The sequence below is a fragment of the Cyprinus carpio genome, chromosome B1, assembly GCF_018340385.1.
Source record: "Cyprinus carpio isolate SPL01 chromosome B1, ASM1834038v1, whole genome shotgun sequence".
NCBI classification, from domain to species: domain Eukaryota; kingdom Metazoa; phylum Chordata; class Actinopteri; order Cypriniformes; family Cyprinidae; genus Cyprinus; species Cyprinus carpio.
The window spans coordinates 7,680,130-7,702,069 of record NC_056597.1 but is presented as its reverse complement, the minus strand read 5'-3'; the positions used below and the strand labels follow the sequence as shown (position 1 = coordinate 7,702,069).

At 40.3% G+C, this 21,940-nt stretch overlaps 1 protein-coding gene across 2 annotated transcripts in view; it reads right to left on the bottom strand.

The window, feature by feature from the left end:
* nlgn4xa (neuroligin 4 X-linked a) overlaps nt 1–21,940 on the bottom strand; it is a 107,716-nt gene that overhangs the window by 55,629 nt on the left and 30,147 nt on the right. The window lies entirely within an intron of this gene.

The window sequence follows — 21,940 nt, the reverse complement described above, 5'->3', positions numbered from 1 at the left end:
TACTAGGGCTTGGAGAAATCAAAGCCCTAAAATTACTCTCAAGTTTACGCTTAGTCATCAGACAAACATACAATGTCTACCAATGCGGTGAATATGCATATTTAAAATTTCCAAATCCTTTGATCTGTCACCTGCACAATAAGCAACACTGAGAAACAGCTGTGCATTTACACAGAAGATCAGGGAAATCCACACAAAGCAGTGCTAAAAAAATATATATTTTAGGGTTTTTCACGGTAACTTAAAAACCCAGACCCCCTCTATAATCTGTAAACGGGCATTTAAACACATTGCCTTGCACATATAGCTTCAGTAAATTTGGTACAATTTGGAGAAGCTTATAATATGCACTGCTCATGTTGACATTCTGAATATCAACTTATAGTGAAGGCCTTAATCGGGTCCAAGCTCATGTAATTAAAATCATTCTCAGCAGGGATCATCCAGTAATTAGTGTCAAGCCATTAACGTTACTTTATATGTCTGTTAACAGCATATTTAAAATAGTTCTCATGAATTCTAATCAGACCACCACATCAAAACAGTATGCATAATTTAAAATTAGCAAAAAGTGCAAGACAGGAAATGAATAGGGAAGAAATGGGGGTCTGAATGATGATTATGTTGATAAGGCAAGTGATGTCAAAGAGGATAGTCATGACAATCATTCTAATTAGAACAAAACAGCAGTATCTTTGGGACCTTTAACCTTTAACCTCAAGAACTAATTTAAAACATGAAAGAGCACATTCCATTTAGCAGCTTTGTAACATTTTCTACATTATAGTTTCTAATTGTTTTACTTCGTAAGCAGCATTTTTACACTTTCACACTCCTTTTATATCTCAATACATCTAATAACATAATCCAATTTAATCTGCTTTACATATATCAGGCCAATAGGCTAATGGAGAATTTAAATGAAGGCAAAATGGAAATCTGCCACTTTTATTTCCCAATTCTTAAAGGAATAGTTCAACCATTGAAATCTGGATAGATTTAGCATTACATCACTTGCTTACCATTGGATCCTCTGCAGTGGATGGGTGCCGTCAGAATGAGAGTACGTCAATTAAAGCTGTTTATTCATTTAGACAGCTTTTTGTTTCACAAGACATAAAGTGATGGACTGAAGTCATGTGGATTATTGTGATGTTTTTATCAGCTGTTTGGACTCTCATTCTGATGGCGCCCATTCAGTGCAGAGAATAAATTGGTGAGCAAGTGATGCAATACTAAATCTCTCCAAAGCTGTTACCATGAAGAAACAAACTCATCTACATCTTGGACGGCCTGAAGATTAGTACATTTCCAACCAACTGTCACTTTTGGATGAACTATTTTTTTAACTATTTAAATATCTGCTTCATATTACACTCATAATGCTTCAAAATAGCTATTCAGTATATCTCATTATGCAGTATTAATTAGTGACTCCTTGGAGTATTACACACTCCTAATGTGTTGAAATGTACAGCTAGAACAATTCATATTGCAATATCGCCTAATGAAGTGAAGTGAAGTGAAGTGAAAACTCATGTTTCATCAAGCTGCATTGTTCCAGTGCATTCGTAAATCCCATTGCTCACGACATTTAATGTTTTCAGTTCATGGTGTGATCACATGACCATTCAGCAGTCAAGTCCAGCTGAGCCCATCACATTTTCCCTCCACCTTCATTTCCAAGGCACCTATTTAGAAATGTGAGAATCTCTTGATAAGCCTCTATAAGAGGACATTACCTAAATGCTCTTAAGTGTCTGTACTGGATAAAGAGAACAACCTTTGATGTAAAAAATTGTAGCCATCTGAAGCTACACAAGATATCCTGTGGAGAGATAAGGCTCTTAACACAGCCTGGTCCTCATTCAAAAGTAAATGGAGCGAGAAGTTGCTGGGTTGGAGGGAAGGACAAGAAGAAGAAAAAAAAGTGTTGCATTTTTTGAACATCATGGTTATCAAACTAAGCATTTTTGCTTTCATGGGAAGGTAAAATGTGCAATATTGTGCAACAGCACATTTGGCAACACATCACTGTGTTGCTATTGTTCCTCCTTCTCTGGGAAAAGAAAGAGGATCTTTTTTTTTCTTCACATAACTAGCCAAACACAGTTTATTTAACACTTGGCACTAATTTAACACTTGGCACACTTTAGCAGCTATTAGAACTGCTTGTTTGGCGAGCCGTGTGCTTGGAAAATTAACTTTATTTTACAGGTATATTCAAAAGAAAGAGAGAATAACCAATTCTGACAACAAGCCTTGGCCAGTGTCAAGTGGTGTAACCATATCAAATACGTTGAGTGTATCTTAAAGGGATTCACCCAAAAAATTTAAATTCTGTCATTAATTACTCACCCTCATGTGGTTCCAAACCCGTAAAACCTTCTATCATCTCCAGAACACAGATTAAGATATTTTGAATGCATTCTGAGAGCTTTCTGATCCTCCCATAGACAGCAGGGATCCTTACACAATCAAGGCTCAGAAACATTGCAAGGAGATTGTTAAAATAATCCATGTGACACTGGTGGTTCAACCGTAATTTTACAAAGCTACTAGAATACCTTTTGTACACAAAGAAAACAAAAATAATTACTTTATTCAACAATTCGTCTCCTCAATTCGAACCACCCTATAGTGACATTTTGGAGAGTATCATATACGTAAAATGTACGCTGATGCGTTGATTACATTCAGATCAAAGCGTAAACAACATAAACAGCGTATCCACATATGGTGCTGCTGACACTGAACAGCATATGTTGTTTATGCATGTGATACTCTCCAAAATGGCACTATAGTGTGAGGTCGGAGGAGAGAAATTGTTGAATAATGTTAAATAATAATGTTGTTATTTTTGTTTTCTTTGTGCACAAAAAGTATTCTCGTAGCTTCATAAAATTACAGTCACATTGATTATTTTAATGATCTCCTTGCTACATTTCTGAGCCTTGATCGTGTTAGGATCCTTGCTGTCTATGGGAAGGTCAGAGAGCTCTCGGAATGCTTCAAAAATATTATAATATTTGTTCCAAAGATGAACGAAGGTCTTACGAGTTTGCCATGACATGAGGGTGAGTAATCAATGACAGAATTTTTATTTTTGGGTGAACTATCCCTTTAAGTATTATTTTCAAAAAAGTTTTTGCATCTTGATCTAACCTGACCTTGTAATAAAAAAGTCATATAATATATTTCATGTTACACCTCAAGGTTACGTATGTAACCCTAGTTCCCCAAAGGAACGAAACGCTGTGTCGAGATGCTTTGGGAATGTCTTAAGCATGACCACACTCTAAATCACATGTGTAATTAGTCCAATTAATGGGCGAGATGTCACGGACAGGGAGACGTGGCAACCAGGAAGCTAAAAAAGCATGTGTGGTGGAAACAGTGGCAACTTCTGGTAGAATGAGGGAAGTGCTCGCAGGGATGCTGTAAGTATGGCAGGAGACGCAGCGTCTCGTTATGTACTTGTATGTACTCAACACAACTATGGCAAAAGGACAGAGGAACCAGGAGCAGTATGAATGTTGAGGTCATAGAACTTGACGAAGGTGAGCGGCGTAGACCAACTTGCAGCTTTACATATATCCTGCATGGCCACACCCAACAGGAAGGCATTGGAGGCTGCCACGCTTCGGGTGGTGTGAGCCTTGACCCCCAAGGGCGAGGAGAGACCAGCACACCCATAGGACATAGAGATGGCATCAACAATCCACCAACTGAGGATCTGCTTAGTGGGAGACAGACCCCTCTTGGAAGAACCAAAATATGCAAATAATTGGTCAGACTTCCTCCACATGGCAGCTCTGAATCAGAATGAGCTTTATTGCCAGGTATATTTACACATATGAGGAATTTGTTTTTGTGACAGAAGCTTCTGCAAAAAAAAAAATCAAATAAGTAGGTAAGGAATGACAATATACAAATTGACAATTGTATGTGCAGGTATATTACAATAGGCAGTTTTGTATGTACAGGTATATTATGTGCAAATTTGAAGTGTAGACTAAGTATGTGTGTTAGATAAATAAGTGTATGTGTGTATAAATAGTGTTGTGTGTTCCACAGTTATGTCAAGTGTTCATTAGATGGATTGCCTGGGGGAAGAAACTGTTCCTGTGTCTGGTCATACTGGTGCTCAGAGCTCTGTAGTGTCGACCAGATGACAACAGTTCAAAGAGGAAGTGTGCTGGATGTGAGGGGTGCAGAGTGATTTTGCCAGCCCTTTTGCTCACTCTGGATAAGTACAGTTCTTGAATAGAAGGGAGGGTTGTACCGATGATTCGCTCAGCAGTCCAGACCACCCTCTGTAGTCTTCTGAGGTCAGATTTGGTAGCTGAGCTTAACCAGACAGTTCCTGAAGTGCAGAGGACAGATTCAATGATGGCGGAGTAGAACTGTTTCAGCAACTCTTGTGGTAGGTTGTATTTCCTCAGCTGGCAAAGTAAGTACAACATCTGCTGGGCTTTTTCACAATGGAGTCAATGTGAATGTCCCACTTCAGGTCCTGAGAGATTGTGGTGACCAGGAACCTGAATGACTCCACTGCAGTCACAGTGCTGTTCAAGATGGTGTGTGTGGGGAGAGCAGGGGGGTTTCTCCTTAAGTCCACTATCATCTCCACTGTTTTGAGTGTGTTGAGCTCCAGGTTGTTGAGACTGCACCAGACAGCCAGCTCTTTAACCTCCTATCTGTAAGCAGACTCATCACTGTCCTGAATGAGGCCGATGAGTGTGGTGTCATAAGCAAACTTCAGGAGCTTGACAGAGGGGTCAATAGATGTGCAGTCGTTGGGGTACAGGGAGAAGAGCAGTGGGGAGAGAACGCAGCCCTAAGGAGCTCTAGTGCTGGTTATACGGGTGCTGGATGTGTATTTTCTCAGCCTCACTAGCTGCTGCCTGTCTGTCAGGAATTTGAAGATCCACTGACAGACGGAGGTGGGCACTGAGAGCTGAGTTAGATTGGGCAGGAGAAGGTTTGGGATGATAGTGTTAAAGGCCGAGCTGAAGTCCACAAACAGGATCCTCACATAAGTCCCTGGTCTGTCTAGATGTTGCAGAAGATAATGCAGTCCAATGTTTACTGCATCGTCCACAGACCTGTTTGCTCTGTAGGCAAACTGAAGAGGATCCGGTAAGGGTCCAGTAATGTCCTTCAGGTGGGCCAGCACCAGTTTTTCAAATGATTTCATGATGACAGACGTTACAGCCACAGGCCTGTAGTCATTTAGTCCTGTAATTTTGGATTTTTTTGGGATGGGGATGATGGTGAAGCGTTTGAAGCATGAAGAGACTTTGCACAGCTCAAGTGATCTGTTGAAGATCTGTGTGAAGATGGGGGCCAGCTGGTCAGCACAGGATTTCAGACTGACTGATGTAACACAATCTGGGCCTGGTGCTTTTTCCTTTACCTTGCACACCTCCGCTTCGCTGATCTGAATTGCAGGTGTGGGGGAGAGGGGATTTGCAGGAGGTGTGAATGGTGTGAGCGGTTGTTTGGAGAGGTGTTCAGGGCGGGTTGCAATGGGTGTGAATGGTGTGAACGGTTGTGTGGAGAGGTGTTCAGGGTGGGTTGCAGGAGGTGTAAATGGTGTGAACGGTTGTGTGGAGAGGGGTTCAGGGCAAGTGATGGATGTTCTTTCAAACCTGCAGTAAAACTTGTTCAGATCGTCTGCCAGTTGTTGATTCTCCACAGTGCTGGGGGATGGTGTCTTGTAATTGGTGATCTCCTTCAGACTTTTCCCCACTGTTGCTGAGTCGCTGGAAGTGAACTGAGTCCATATTTTGTCAGAAGAATAACTCTTTACACCTCTGATCTCCTTTTCCAGTGAGTATTTAGCCTGTTTATACAAGACATTGTCCCCCTTCCTGTAAGCATCTTCTTTGGCCTGAGGGAGCTGTCTGAGTTTTGCAGTGAACCACGGTTTGTCATTGTTGTAAGTTAGATTAGTCCTGGTAGGAATACAGATATCCTCATAGAAACTGATATAAGATGTTACGGTCTCTGTGAGCTTGTCCAGATTGGTGGCAGCAGCTTCAAAAACACTCCAATCAGTGAGGTCAAAACAAGATTGTAAATCCTGCTCTGCTTCATTAGTCTGTCCTTTTACAGTCCTTAATACAGGTTTAGCCTGTACAGTTTCTGCCTGTAGGTCAGTATAAGAACATAACAGTGATCAGAGCGCCCCAAAGCTGCTCATGGAACAGAGTGATATGCATCCTTTATTGTGGTGTAACAGTGATCCAATATATTACTGTCTCTGGTGGGACATGTGATGTGCTGTCTGTATTTTGGCAGCTCACGGGAGAGATTTGCTTTATTAAAGTCCCCGAGAATGATTAAAACAGAGTCCGGGTGTTGTTGTTCTGTCTCTGTGATCTGATCAGCGACTTTCTGTAAAGCCAGGCTCAAGTGCACTTGCAGAGGGATGTAAACACTCAACAGAGTGAAGGTGTTGTTGTTCTATGGCGAATAGAACAGCTCGCAGTGAAGAGTGTTTCTAGATCTGAACAGCACATCTTCTTTAATACTGTTACATCTGTACTCCACCTTTCATTGATGTAAAAGCATGTCCTGCCGCCACGCGATTTCCCCGTTGATTCTGCGTCGCAGTCTGCTCTGAACAGCTGAAAGCCTGGCTGATGGAACACACTGTCTGGAATGGCGTCGTTTAGCCAAGTTTCCATGAAACAGAGCAGCAGAGTGTGAGAAATCCTTATTTGTCCGGGAGAGCAGAAAGAGTTTGTCCATTTTGTTGGGTAGAGAGCAGAATTTGCCAGATGGATGCTAGGCAACGGCGTTCGAAATCCGCGTTTGCTCTCCTTCCCTGTCTTCGCGTCCTGATGCGCGTGATAAGCGCAGCTGCTCGGTCAACGAAAATGTCCAGCAAAACATCAGAATATACCGGGAGATGTGTGATGCCGAATGTCCAGCAATACATCCCTTGTGAAACTGATTGCAGGATTCTAACTAAAGACAGGACAAACTAACAAACACAAAAAAAACAACTTAACGGAGGCAGCCATCCTGTATCGGCGCCAGGAGTAGATTGAGACGCCTCTTGGAAGAACCAAAAAATGCAAATAATTGGTCAGACTTCCTCCACATGGCAGCTCGGTCCAGCATTAACTGTATGTGTCCAGTGCGAGCATAAGTAGGTGGGTTTGAAAGATCGTAGTCTCCGCCTGTGTGAGGAGATTCTTCCTGATGGTAATCTCCCATGGAGAGCCATCGAGAAGGGAAATCAGGTCCGAGAACTATTCTTGGCCTGGCCAGAATGGGACTACTAGCAGCAGATGGACCCCATCTCGGCGCACTCTCTCCAGAACTCCTAGGAGCAGAGCAATCAGGGGAGAGGCATACAGACGTAGCCTCGGCCATGTCTGTACCATGACATCCAGTCAGAGAGGAGCTGGATGAGTCAGAGAGAACCAAAGGGGACAGTGCAATGTCTACTGAGTCGCAAACAGATCCACTTGAGCCTGGTCAAACATTCTCCAATTCTGACACACCACATCTGGGTGGAGTCTCCATTCCCCAGGCCTCGGCCCTTGTCTCGACATGATGTCCGCTCCTTGATTGAGACGCCCAGGGATGTGAACTGCTCTTAGTGGAAGGAGTTTCCCCAGGTCCCACACAAGGATCTGGTGTGCCAGCTTGTACAAGGGGTGCAAATGCAGACCTCCCTGGTGGTTGATTTATGAGTCCACCGCTGTGTTGTCAGTGCGGACCAACACATGATGGCCTCTGAGGTATGGGAGGAAGTGTTTCAGTGCTCGAAACATGGCCAACATCTCCAGGCAGTTGATGTGCTACGTGAGATGGTGGCTGCTCCAAAGACCGCGGGTAGGGTGGCCAATCATGACTGCACCCCAACCAGTGAGGGACGTGTCCGTTGTTAACATTACAAAATGACAAGGAGCTCCCAGCACCGGCCACTGTGACAAGAACAAAGGTTTCCTCCACATGTCTAAGGCACGAAAGCATCGCCACGTAACTTTGATCATACAAAGCGTATTTCCCCTAGGGGAAAACCCCCTGGTCTTGAGCCACCACTGTAGGGATCACAGGTACAGCAGGCCAAAAGGTATCAAGCTGGATCCAGCTGGCATCAGACCCAACAGTTTTTGAAACTGACAGTGAGTGACTGGCCTTCTCTGACTCTCGCAACTGCAGTGAGAATCAACTCGATCTGAGCAGGAGACAGCTGTGCCTGCATCGTGGTCGAATCCCACACCATACCCAGATAAGTGGTCCTCTGTGATGGAGAAAGCACTCTTTTCTGGGTTTTTAGTCTCAACCTCAATTCTTTAATATGGGTGAGATGGACATCTCAAAGCCAAACCACCGTCTGCTCCGATTGAGCTAGAATCAACCAATCATCGGTATAATTAAGTATGCCAATGCCCTAGAGTCACAGTGGAATCAGAGCAGCATCCACACACTTTGTGAAAGTTGGGGGTGAGAGTGCAAGACCAAATGGAAGAACTCGATACTGGCAACCTTCACCCCCAAAAGCAAACCTCAGGAACTTCCTGTGTAAACTCTGGAATAACTTACCTAACATTGTTCGGGACGCAGACACACTCTTGCAGTTTAAATCTAGATTAAAGACCCATCTCTTTAACCTGGCTTACACATAACATACTAATACACTTCAAATATCCAAATCCGTTAAAGGATTTTTAGGCTGCATTAATTAGATAAACCAGAACCGGGAACACTTCCCATAACACCCAATGTACTTGCTACATCGTTAGAAGAATGGCATCTACGCTCATATTAGTCTGTTTCTCTCTTATTCCGAGGTCACCATAGCCACCAGATCCAGTCTGTATCCAAGTCAGAGGATCATTGCAGTCACCCGGATCCAGTATGTATCCAGCCCAGATGGTGGATCAGCACCTAGAAAGGACCTCTACAGCTCTGAAAGACAGCGGAGACCAGGACTAGAGCCCCAGAGACAGATCCCCTGTAAAGACCTTGTCTCAGACGACCACCGGGGACAAGACCACAGGAAACAGATGATTCTTCTGCACAATCTGACTTTGCTGCAGCCTTGAATTGAAACTGCTGGTTTCGTCTGGCCAGAGGAGAACTGGCCCCCCAACTGAGCCTGGTTTCTCCCAAGGTTTTTTTCTCCATTCTGTCACTGATGGAGTTTTGGTTCCTTGCCGCTGTCGCCTCTGGCTTGCTTAGTTGGGGACACTTTATTTACAGCGATATCGTTGACTTGATTGCAAATTATTGCACAGATACTATTTAAACTTAACTGAGCTGCATGATGACATCACTGAATTCAATGATGAACTGCCTTTAACTGTCATTTTGCATTATTGACACACTCTTTTCCTAATTAATGTTGTTCAGTTGCTTTGACGCAATCTTTTTTGTTTAAAGCGCTATATAAATAAAGATGACTTGACTTGACTTGACTTGTTGAGGAAGGATGGAGACATGGAAGTATGCATCTTTTAGATTGATTGTGACAAACCAGTCCCCGGACCTGATCTGAGACATCACTTGCTTGAGTGTGAGCATCCTGAATCAGTTGCATGCCTGAGCGGTTCAAATGACGCAGATCTAAAATGAGACGCAACACCCCATCCTTCTTTAGAACAATGAAGTACCCGCTGTAGAACCCAGACTCTATGTGGAGGGATCACCTCGATGGCCTCCTTCCTCAAGAGAGTTTTTACTTCTTGTTCTAATACCAGAGCCTGCTTGGGACCCCCTGGGGTGGGAACGATCCCGCTGAAAAAGGCGGTGGAGAACCAAACTGAATCCTGTAACCTCTTTCTACAGTCTGCAGGACCCAACATGAGATATTCAGCAGAAGTTTCCACGCTGACAGGAAATCTACCAAGGGGATCAGTCTCTCGAGACTGACCTCTGGTGTAATAGGAGCGGCACATTTGGTGCCCTGAAATGATGGACCGCCAGAGAACGACTGAACTAGCCACTCTAGATACCTCCTCAGAGGTAGCGAGCCTCCCAGAGCCGCTACGTTTCCGGGCAGACACTGAGATGTGTGCTCACTCAAGACCACTGTGCCCTGAAGCACTGGTTATGGCAGAGTTAACAGCGTGGCCCCCTGAGGAAACTGAGGAGAGATGGGCACCATGTAGTGAGATGTACATTGCTCTTCCCCAATGGGGGCTGCCTTCAGAAGCCCTGGAACACGACCATCAGGGTTTCTTGGTCGAAGACTTCTTAGTGAGAAGGACGGTCCTCAGATCGGCCTTTGGCTTCGAAGCCTTCATTTGTGAGTGTTGCTTTCCCTGTGACCCCCATTCCCCAAGTTGGGGAGTACGGGTGGTGACACTCAGCTTTTCCACCTCTCTGTATGAGGAGCATGCACATGGTTGGGGCTGTTCCCATTCAGCAGCCCCATAAGCTAGAGAGAAGCGAGACAGGAACCGCTGAAATGCTGCCACATGTTTACAGGCCTCCTGAAACCTGTCAACGACATCAAGTAGGAAAAGCCTGTCCTTCTTTTTTATTTCTGACAGGGTAAACCAAAGATGCCTCTTCGTAGCCACTAAGCCTGCCATATACCGCTTTATTGCTTTGGTGGTCTCTTTCGTGGCACAGAGAGACAAATCAGAGTTTTTTTCGAAGCTCTTTGATGTCGTCAACTTTCACTTCCTCGCCCTCATCTAACTTTTTCAGCAGGTCCACTTGGTAGCCTTGTAGTACTGCCATGGTGTGAAGGCAAGCACCAGCCTGGCCTGCTGCCGTGTACCCTTTGCCCACCAATGGCGATGTATTATGAAACGGTTTGGTGGGCAATGCCAGGGTTTTCAGGAACGATGCTACGCCAGGAGACAGATAGCTCGCGAGTGTCTGCTCAACCCAGGGCATCACCCTGTAATTTAGTCCCGTAACGTTAGAATAATCAACAAGGGAGGGACTAAATAGGGATGCCGAGTGTGGTTTCTACCACAGTCTCGACAACTTGGATGTGGAGATCGGGAAAAACGTCAAGCCCTGTAAAAAAGCCGTAAAAAGCGCTCATCTAACTTGCTTTTCATCAGCTCAGCCTGCTTCTCGGTGGGCCACTCAAGATTTAACTTGGCCACTGCATGAGTTATCACCTCCACAAACTCCTCATACTGGGAGGATTGAGGGGACTAATTGATGGTCTCGACATCCCCCTCCTCAGAGGATGATAGCCTGAGTGTCGAGCCCTCTCCCTGTGGGAGAGAACCCGCAGAGCATGTTTCCGAACTCTGGGAGGGGTTACTGGATCAGGAGGTTGAGGAAGAAGAAAGGGACTCCATTCCTTCTGATATATCCATTTGCGAAACTCACAACCACCACCGCCACTCTGCCTCAGCAGCAGTGGGGCCTGAGCCGCAAGGAATGCTGGCGAGGGCTCCCTCCTTGAAGACAGCCCTCCAGGATCAAAGCGTCCACAGTGATAGGCACTTACAGTGCAGACAGTCAGCCCCCTCTAGAGCTGACTCAGCGTGCTTCACTCCCAGGCAAACAACACAAAGCCTAAACTGATGTTTGCATTAATCATCACCCATATTTGTCTTAGCCTCTGACTTAGGCATGCTTAAATTGTTGGAGATAGTGACAGACAATGTTAAATAAGACATACACACACAGAACGCTTCACTGAATTACAGAAGCTGGCGCTTTTTCCACCGCACATGCTTTTTTAGCATCCTGGTCACTACGTCACCCCGTCCGTGACGTCTCTCCTGCAGGGGAACTTATTATATAAGGTATGCATCGATACCACTTTTTTCCCATAATGAATACAGATATTTTTTTTTTCTTCATTATGAAATCAGGACAGTTGCATCATTATTTGATAGGACAAAAATGCATGCACTGATCATTGATCCTAGCGTCAGTACTATCTTTAGTCAAATTGTCGCTTGTCCGTTATTTTGCTGTTGCTGTTGATGCACTACTTTTCATGCATACTGATGCAGATGTTTGAATGTTTTGCATGTTTATCCCATCAAACATAGTATGCATTGATATTAGGGTTGTGGGTAATGACAGTACCATGCATTATAAAAACATGGCAAGAAACACAACATTATGATTTTAGGCATTCAAATGGGTGCTTCCTTTTGCTTCCTGTTGCTGGTCCTTTGGCAGTAAGCTGACATAAGAGTTTCTTTCATGTTTTCTGTATCTGTCAGTTTTATGACACCTTAATCATTGCTGTATAGTAAGATGCTATACATAGTTTTCACGCCGTATGCAGAGCATAAATATAAATTCAGTATTTCCACTGAATCTGCTAGCCTAGGATTGGGTTTGAATTTATGTAATGATTCACAGAGTATGCTATGTCAGCTGCTATTACGTGATGCGAAGCAAATATTTTATTTTGGAACTCCTTTCAAGAATCTATTGTGATTATAGTTGTGACGTTAGCTATGATGTTCATACTCAAATCAACAGTCATATTGGTCATATAAAACATCATATAAAATGGCTTGTTCTAACACGCCCCCACATGTCTACGTCACGATGTGGGAAGATTTGCATAACGCCACCCAAATGTTCACGCAAAGAAAGAAGCCGTAACTTTGATTCTCACTGTTGCCGCCGCCGCTACCATGTTGTGGAGTCACTGTGTGTTTCGTTGTGAAAGTAAACTTCTTTGTGTGGCCTTCCAAAAGAGGACACAACTGGAACTCAATGCTTAAGTTGTATTTACAACACTGTTCCAGAACAGTTCATCCCAAATATAAAGATGTGTGCTGCCCATTTTATGGAGGATGATGACTGTTTCCTAAACCAGTAGCCTACAATGTGTCACACAAAGGCTGTTTCTATAAAGCTGGGTAGTTCCAACTTTGCAAGGACAGTCTGGCACTTCTGATTCACAGCCTGTAAGTATGTTTTTTATATTTAAATAATTTGTCAATGATGATTTAAACGTGAGTTTTGAGCAGTGTAGAGTAGGCTTGGTGTTTCTCCAATCACAAATGCAGAAATGGTTTTATGTTTACACAGTGTGAAATACAGCTCAAAAAGACAGTACAAGTCCTTATAATCTGTAATTATGTCCCCACTGGATGCAACAAATGCCTCATTTGTAATGGGTTTTATTGGTTTTGTCTCATCTAGTGATGTCTGGATTGCGAACGAATCGTTCTATTCAACCGAATTCTCTTAGTGAACCGGTTGAACCAGTTCACCAAATCGAACTGAATCGTTTGAAATGGTTTGCGTCTAAATTACTTAAGTTATTCAGTTTATAAACGTGCCTGACACTCCCTCTGACACGAAATAAACCAATAACCAGAGTCATTCAGTTACTCCTAACACTACATTGACTGAACTGCTAAAAGAGAACCAATAATGGGATGTGCATGAGCAGAGCAGTTGGACTGAGTCTCGTCCGGCTGGGAGACAGCAACAATATGTTAAGGGGCATAACATTTCCATCACATGCTTGAGGAATTCGGCCAATCACAACACACTGGATAGCTGGCCACAATCAGAGCACACCTCGCTTTTTCAGAACGATGAGCTTTGTAAAAATCGACACGTTTCAGAAAGGCGGGGCATAGAGGAGAAACAATAATGTGCATTATATGTAAAATAATGTGTTTTTTGAACCTTAAACTGCATAAACACATTGCATTACACCAAATACACAAAATAATATTCTTTTTAGCAACTTCATATGAACGCTTTAATGGTCTTTTATGCTCACAAAGGCTGAATTTATTTAATTAAAAATAAAATAAAAACAGTAATATTGTGAAATATTATTATATTGTTTTTTATTAATATATTTACATATTTTATATTTTTTTAGCAGCCATTACTCCAGTCTTCTGTGTCACATGATCCTTCAGCAATCATTTTAATATTCTGATTTGCTGTTCAATAAACATTTCTTATTATTATCAATGTTGAAAACATTGTGCTGTTTCAGCTTCATATTTTTCTAGGAAATGGTGAATAGACAGTTTAAAAAAGAGCATTGATTGATTGATTGATTGATTGAAACCATCATTTATTTTTTTTAATAAATTTAATGCAAAAGACTCCTTAATCAATCAATAAATCAAATCAATCAATAAATCAATAAATCAATCAATTCTTAGAAACCCCAAACCTTTGAATGTTAAAGGGATAGTTCACCCAAAAATACAAATTCTGACATTAATTACTCAACCTCATGTTGTTCCCAACCAGTAAGAACTTTGATCATCTTCGGAACACAAATTAAGATGTTTTTAATTAATTCTGAGAGCTTTCTGTCCCTGCATAGATGGCAACACAACTGACACGTTCAAGGCCCAAAAAGGTAGCAAGGACATCGATGAAATAGTTTTGAAAGAATTTTAATTTTTGGTTAAACTATCCCTTTAATGTAGGCATTGCTTTTTCAACCACACAAGACGATGTTTGACCCCTCAAACAAACAAAGTGACCCATGTTTGGAGAACTGTACAAAGCAAATCATTTTTGTAACTGGCTGCATGTTGCATTTGCATTTGAGAGCCCTCTTTAACCCCATTTACCGGTAGAACAGTAAATGGACTGACACAAATAAAACAATTTAGTGTGCCTAAATGACTCATGTCAAGTCAAGGTCATGTCATTGCATGTTTACATTGCTTTTCCCGTTATGCCTCATTATGTTTCTCCCTACTTTTGTCAATGCTCTCAATGTGATTTTAATTTCAAGATTTAATGCCCTACACAATTACATCCTCCATCCAGTGGCACTGCTATGCCGCAGCTCAAAACAAAAACAAGCAAACAGCACATTAGCATCCGAACGTGTGCAGGGCAAAGAGTTCTGCATCTCCCCCGGCACAGCAGCCCAAAACAGGGTAAGCATGACTGAACACGAGGCTTGAACCAGCCAGAGAGGCAGCAGCCAGATTCACATTAACCCTTTGCCCTCTTGTGCCCCAGCACACTGCATCCCTGAGCAACAAGTTGCCATCCACAGATCTTCAGACAGAATTCATAGGATTAACCAATCAACATAGTGAGGTCTTCTCCTCTCACAGGGACCAGGCCATCTGGAGTTATGGTGAAAACAAGGCCAGATCTCTCCAGTACATCTGGTTCATGAAGAAGGTCCACTTTGAGGGCAAATTGAGCTCCGTGTTTCAGTGTGGAGATATGATGATACCAGACTGTGCATATTTGAGATGAGAGTCAGATGACAGGACGAGGAATGTTGACTGATGTCTGCAGGTCTGTAAACAACCATGCACATTTGTTTGATCTAGTTTCTGAGCTGGTTATTGCAGGGCTAGGCAAAATTCAGAATGTAAGAACAGGCTGAATCCTGGAGATTCAATTTGAATTGAATTAGCTGTGCACTACCGGAAGTTTCCACAGAAACTACAGTTTCATTTGGAATTTACTGAATTGCAATTTAAAGTAAATCAGGAAATGACATTCTTTATTATTATTATTATTATTATTATTATTATATTCCTTATTTATATCCATCTGCAAGGTTTAAATAACTTTTTTTTTTAAATTAACAGCTGCAGTTTACCACATATTACAGTGTAAAAGCCCTCAATTATTCGAGATTTTGAAACTTTAAGCAAGGTCTTGATGAGCTATATTCAAAGTTTGTCTTTAAATATTTAACTTTTTGTTGTTGTTGTTGTTGTTGTTAGAATTACACATATTGCAGAACATGCATTTTAATTTATTCTTATTTTATTGTCTTAAAAATTTGCTTTAATTTCCAAGAAGTATTTTTTTTTTTTTTTTTTTTGGTTATATTTATTCAAAACATACATATTTATTCAGCAGTGACACATTAAATTGATTCAAAAGCACAGTGAAGTCTTTAACTTTGTTACAAAAACATTATTTTTTAAATATTATAAAATAAATAAATGCAATAAAAGCAATTTTATATATGCAATTTTTTATGCGTCTTTAAAAAGAAGAAGAAGAAGAAGAAGAAACACATCCCAAACTTGTGGACATTTGTGTACAATAAAAAAAAATAAAAAATAAAATAATAAAAAAAAAAACCTTCACCATTAGAGATAAAGACAGAAGAGCTGAGTGCACAATAACATGTTTCGTTTTCACAAATAGATGGAATGTGGTTTAAAAAAAAAAAAAAAACTTCAGAGCCCATTATAATACTGGCTTTACAGAGAAATATGACAACAATAACCTTTACAATGGAAGCCAAGCATAGACATCCAGACTTCATAAGGGCAGAACTGGGGATGGATTTCAGTCTGCATTCTTTAAAGGCTCTTAAGACAAAAGCTATTGTAAAAGCTAAATCTTTATCAACAATGACTTAAGACAAAAGACTTTGTTAATTCTTTTTTTTTTTTTTTAAACAATCATTTAAAAAAATAATAATAATACAGCAGCCATATTAAATGACTGAAAGATTCATGTTACCAGGTAAAATTACAAAATGGAGGAATTTCAACAAGTGGCTCTCAAGGTAGCCTTCCTTATCTGAGCTGCCAGACCCTCTCACAGAGCCACGATGATTCAAAATGTCTGAATTATCACTACAAGAGGGCTTGCATCATCCGGAGAGGATTCTGCTCATTTATATAAATCCTAGAGGTTTGTGTTTCTAAAAGCCATTAGAGGTGTGTGTTTATGTGTCAAACTGGAAATGTCAGTTGGGGCTTGATCTGTCTTTAATTAGGTTTTGTTTTTATTCTTTTGGTACAGCTTTCTCACCCGCCTTGGGCATCAGTGCCATTCGAAAGAAGCTTGTTTGCTTATTGTTTGTGTTCTGAGCTGATTGTAATGGGAAGATGTTAACCAGCGCTGTATGCACTGAATGTGTCACGCTTTGAAGACTCGCCTCAGGCAGTCACCTCAATTTCTCAACCTAAACCTCTTTCCTCATCCATCCTATCCTTTACATTTTCTTTTTTTTTCTTTTGAAAATATGAGGGGGGAAAGCAACAAGAAAATCAATTATTTTAAATATCAGCGATTGAGCACACTGTAAATGTGATGTCCTGCAACTGTTACCTTAACAATCTATTTCTACCTGATTCAACCTAATAAAAAATATAGTTTAGTTGGAATAAACTGATGTATTTAGGTTGATTCAGCGATATTATATATATATATATATATATATATATATATATATATATATATATATATATATATATATATATATATATATATATATATATATATGTATTTTTTTATTATTTATTTATTTATTTATTTATTTATTTATTTTTTTTTTAAACCTAACAGTTGTTAACAAATATTTCTCAAGGTAATGTTTTACATAAATATCATAAGGTAATAATTCATATATATATATATATATACACCTTCACATGGCATTTTACAACCTGAACTATCCTAGCCATTCCATGAAACAGTAAAGTAAAAAAAAAAAAAAACATTTTAAAAGATTTTAAATTGTTCATATAATTTATATTATAGTTTCATTTTAGCTATAAATAAGAACTATAAGAACTATTTGGTAATAGTAATACAATTGTTGTTGTTATAAGTAATGGTATTTACCTTTAAGATTATACTATGGTAATTTTCATGCTAAATTATAGGGATGGGAGAAAAAAATCTCTAATGTGTTGCAAGTCTGTCTTTAATGATTCTGAAAATTTCAGAATGCATGTGAGAATCGTGCGCTTTGCTTGACAACTCGTCCTTTCAACTCCCGATATTTCAGTGTTTGCTCTTGCATTATGTCATTTGGAATGCAGTACATACTGGATACACAAAACTCACGTGCAATTTTGTGTGTGTTTGCAGCTGTGCATTATCTGTGTATGCAGTTCTATTAACTTGAATCTCCAAATGCTTTTACTATGAAAGATTAATGTAATGGCAGTCAGTTATATTTTCAGGACAGAACAAAAAAATTGATATGCTGAAACAGAACTGTGCATTATTGTGAATCCAGCCTATTAAACGTGCTGCTGAAGTCATCAGTAATAATTAAACAGCAATAATGCTGAGGAAAAAGAGAAAAATCCATAACTGTGTCTGTCTGGAAACTTTCAAATACTTAAAGCACTCTCAGATATTGACAGTAATTTTTGTTTATCACTTGTAATATGTTTCTTTGTTCCACTTATTACTTTATATTTGCTTGTATGTTTTGAATCTATCTTTAGCATATAATTATTAACATACAATTGGTTTTATTTAATAATTTATTATTAATTTGCAATTATTTTAAAAAAGTAGCCTATTTATATAAGCAATCTAATAAAAATGCACACACACACACACACACCAAAAAAAAACAAAAAAAAAAAACAAAAAAAAAACTATTAATAAGATAAAGTAATGTGGAACAAGAATTGTAACTTTCCATTTGTTTAATTAATAACAGATATTGGCAGCAAATTCACCACAGAACATTAAACATGCAAGTACCAAGTGAGAAAAATAAATACTATACAGAAAAAAAAAAAAAAAAAAAAAAACATCAAGATGCATCGATAATCATTTTATGATCACAATGCAGCCTTCTGAATCATAACTGAGTTGAATTGTGAGGTGCCTCGAGATTCCCATCCAGATTCCCTACTAAATAAATAGTGAAATGGAGTTTAAAAACACTTTGGAGCAGTATTTACATGGGAGGATCAATCATCTCTATATAAAAGCAGTAACAAAGATATTAATATTTAAAGTTGGATCTGCCCGTCTTCACATGAATCAATTCAGGCTGAACTCAAATCTATTCTCGGAGAATATGCCTGGAACACGCACTAACTTCTAGGCCGTGGCTCTAATGTCCATAACAATTAATGTTATTTCTTCTATTCCCTGTTTCCCCATGTCGTATCTCCCGTTCTCTGGCAGCCTCTTCTGCCCTTCCTCTCCTAGTGTTGACATGCTATCTTTAATCTACTCAATAGTCTGTGATCCCTCACTCCTGTCTACTCCAACTCTCAACACATTTACCTGCAGCAGTCCTCCACTGACCTCTTCTGCCATTACCTTACACCACCTCTCCTCTCTCTGTTTTTGTGTTAAAGAAAGCAAAGTCAGTAGAACTATTACGAGACCACAACAAACAACTCTGCCTTTCAGCATTTGAGGACAGCATGACATGCCCACAGACACCCAAGCCCATTCTCACCTTTATTACTGCATCATTGTATTGCTATTGCTTAAAATGTGACCCAAAAAAGCCCTCTGTTTCTCATTTTCTGTCGCTCCTAATCTCTCTATTTCTCTTCCCACATGCAAGCATTTCAGAGGACCAAAGCCCATTTGGCCTTCCCCCCTGGGCAGTGCCTGTCCTTGCCCTGCTGTGAAGACTCTACTCACAGAGGCCTCAGGGAAACTGTAGGAGCCTTCCAGGCCAGACAGACTGACAGAGACAGAAGTGAATAGGATAAAGGCTCCACAGAGATTGACCCACTGCAGAGGGGTCTATTAGCGTAAGCTACTGTCTGTTAAACGACTCTGAGGGTGATTTGGGAAGGTTTTTTAGTGTCTTGCTTGACAAAAGCCAAAGTGAGATTCTGCAGGACTCTCTGCAGTACAGTTTTATGGCTATAGACTGTAAAATCTCAAGAAGCAGATTTTCGTCTATTAGAGGTTCAGCAAGAAATCAGTTATACAGGGAACTTTAATCTGATTGGCTACATTCACAGTGTCACTGTTTAGGAATGACAGCAGTATTTACTAACAGATGTGAAGCAATCAAATTGAACTGTTCATACTTACAGACACAAATAATGCCTATTATCAATGACCTAAGTCAAAGATACTGGCTTACAGATCACTAAAAAGACTTAAGACAATGCTATTTCACACACACACACACACACACACACACACACACACACACACACACACACACACACACACACACACACACACACACACACACACACACACACACACACACACAAACACTAAATACTTGGTAAATACTACTGTTCTAAAACATTTTGTTCTAAAACTGGACTACTATTGAAAACATTTTGGGCCAGATTTACTAAACCTGCTTTAAGACATACATTTTTTGGGCTTTAAATAATGGCACAGATACCAGTAATTTGACAAGTGCATCATGCTGCATGATTCGTTTTATTACTCTCCTCCCATAAATTTGGCATCTCAAAGGGAAACTCCTACAAATGCATATTCAGTAAGGTCAGGCATTTCAGGGCTCTTGGCAACCCTCTCTTAAACAATATATATAAAAAAGGCTGTTCAGTGCCGCTGTTTGAACACAGCCATTGTGATTCTTCATTTAGTGCCGCATAAATACTTCATTATGACAAATTGGAACTAAGTTTCCCATAAAGCACTGAGATGAAGAGTAAAGTACAGAAACAGACCCATTCTGCTGTATTGTGAAGCACATCAGCAGTCTGCTCACGTTGTCATCAGAGAGAAAGAGAGAGAGAGAGAGAGAGAGAGAGAGAGAGAGAGAGAGAGAGAGAGAGAGAGAGAGAATCATGCGCCAGTGACACATCTCAGTTCATTCTAACAGCCTCCACTGGATCATCGGCAGGCCACATGTGCCCCACTGCAGATGAAGCAATTACTATGAAAACACACACAGCTACATTCGACAGAAAAATGCACATCCGTGCACATGCCTACCCATGCAGCCTATACAAAATGAATATAAATATACACCCATGCAGTTGTATTACTTCCCACATGATTATGACACTAACAACCCTGTTATGCATACCAAACTGTCGCTGTATCTATTTTAAATGTGTCTACATATGTTAAGCCACAATTTTTGTTCTCCAACAAGTCTTTTCAAGAAAGGAGTGCATGACTTTCTGCAAACAGTATTTTCACACCGGAATGCTCCTCTCAACCTTGGCTAATCAGTGAGTATGTGTCTAAAAGCTGGATAAAGCCATTACAAACTAGATCTAAAAACAGCTGAGAAGAAAATCTGTCTTGCTGGTGGCGGACTTGGCACGGGCCAACTAGACAGCAGTCTGTGCAGTGCACACACACACACACACATGCTGTAACCAAGATACCTCAGAGGTGTTAAAATATGACTTTTGTCGTGGAGAAAGAGCTCTCGCTCTCTGAAGAAGGTGTACAAAAGGGAAACGATCCTGCAATTTTATATGCTTGGGAACATGTTCCAATCTCACTTTATCCTCTAGGACTCAGCTTTTCACTGCCACCACACTTCAAACTGTTCTCCATAAAGACGGAGACAGCCAGACACTTTAGAATATCTCCATCACCTTCATGCTGCGCACTGTCAGGCAGAGAAGCAGAAACACTTTTAACAAAGGCCTCGCTCCCACTCTCTCACTCCTGCCCTCGGTCTTGCTGCCACTTTCCTCTCTTTCCCCCAACTACTGCCTTTTTCCAGCAGTGCACACTTTTGCAGGGGCCTATACCCTTTCCTCCAACACATCTAAATATAGCCAGCCTCAAACAGAGCTGTGGCTGATAATGAGTTATAAGAACAGCTGAAGTGGAGGACTGTGAATAAAACTATGATCTTTTTTAATATTTACCCACCACGTCCAATAGGAGAAGTAACAGTCTGAAAGATTGAGATTCTTAAAAGTAAATTATTAATCATACTTATTATTAAATATTATTAATATTATATCCTACTGAAACAGAACTGTACTGGAATGAAAGGTGAAAGAAGAGTTTATGAAATTCAGCATGGACTTTTAGATAGCACCAATTCTGAATTTGATGACTAGCAATGTAGTAACATTCCTTTCTCATATTTAGAAATTACTGATTTTTTCCTCCTCGAGTTTGTGGAAGATATTCATTGTTATTCACATGTTTTATGAGGGCAATCTAAAATAAATAAATGAGTGAAAAATGTTGCCTTACTACTTACCATAAATAAAATAAGTTTAAGTACAAAATTTACTAAAAAAAAAAATAAAAATAAAAAAATAAATAAATAAATAAATAAATAAAATAAATAAATGAGTGATATATATATATATATATATAT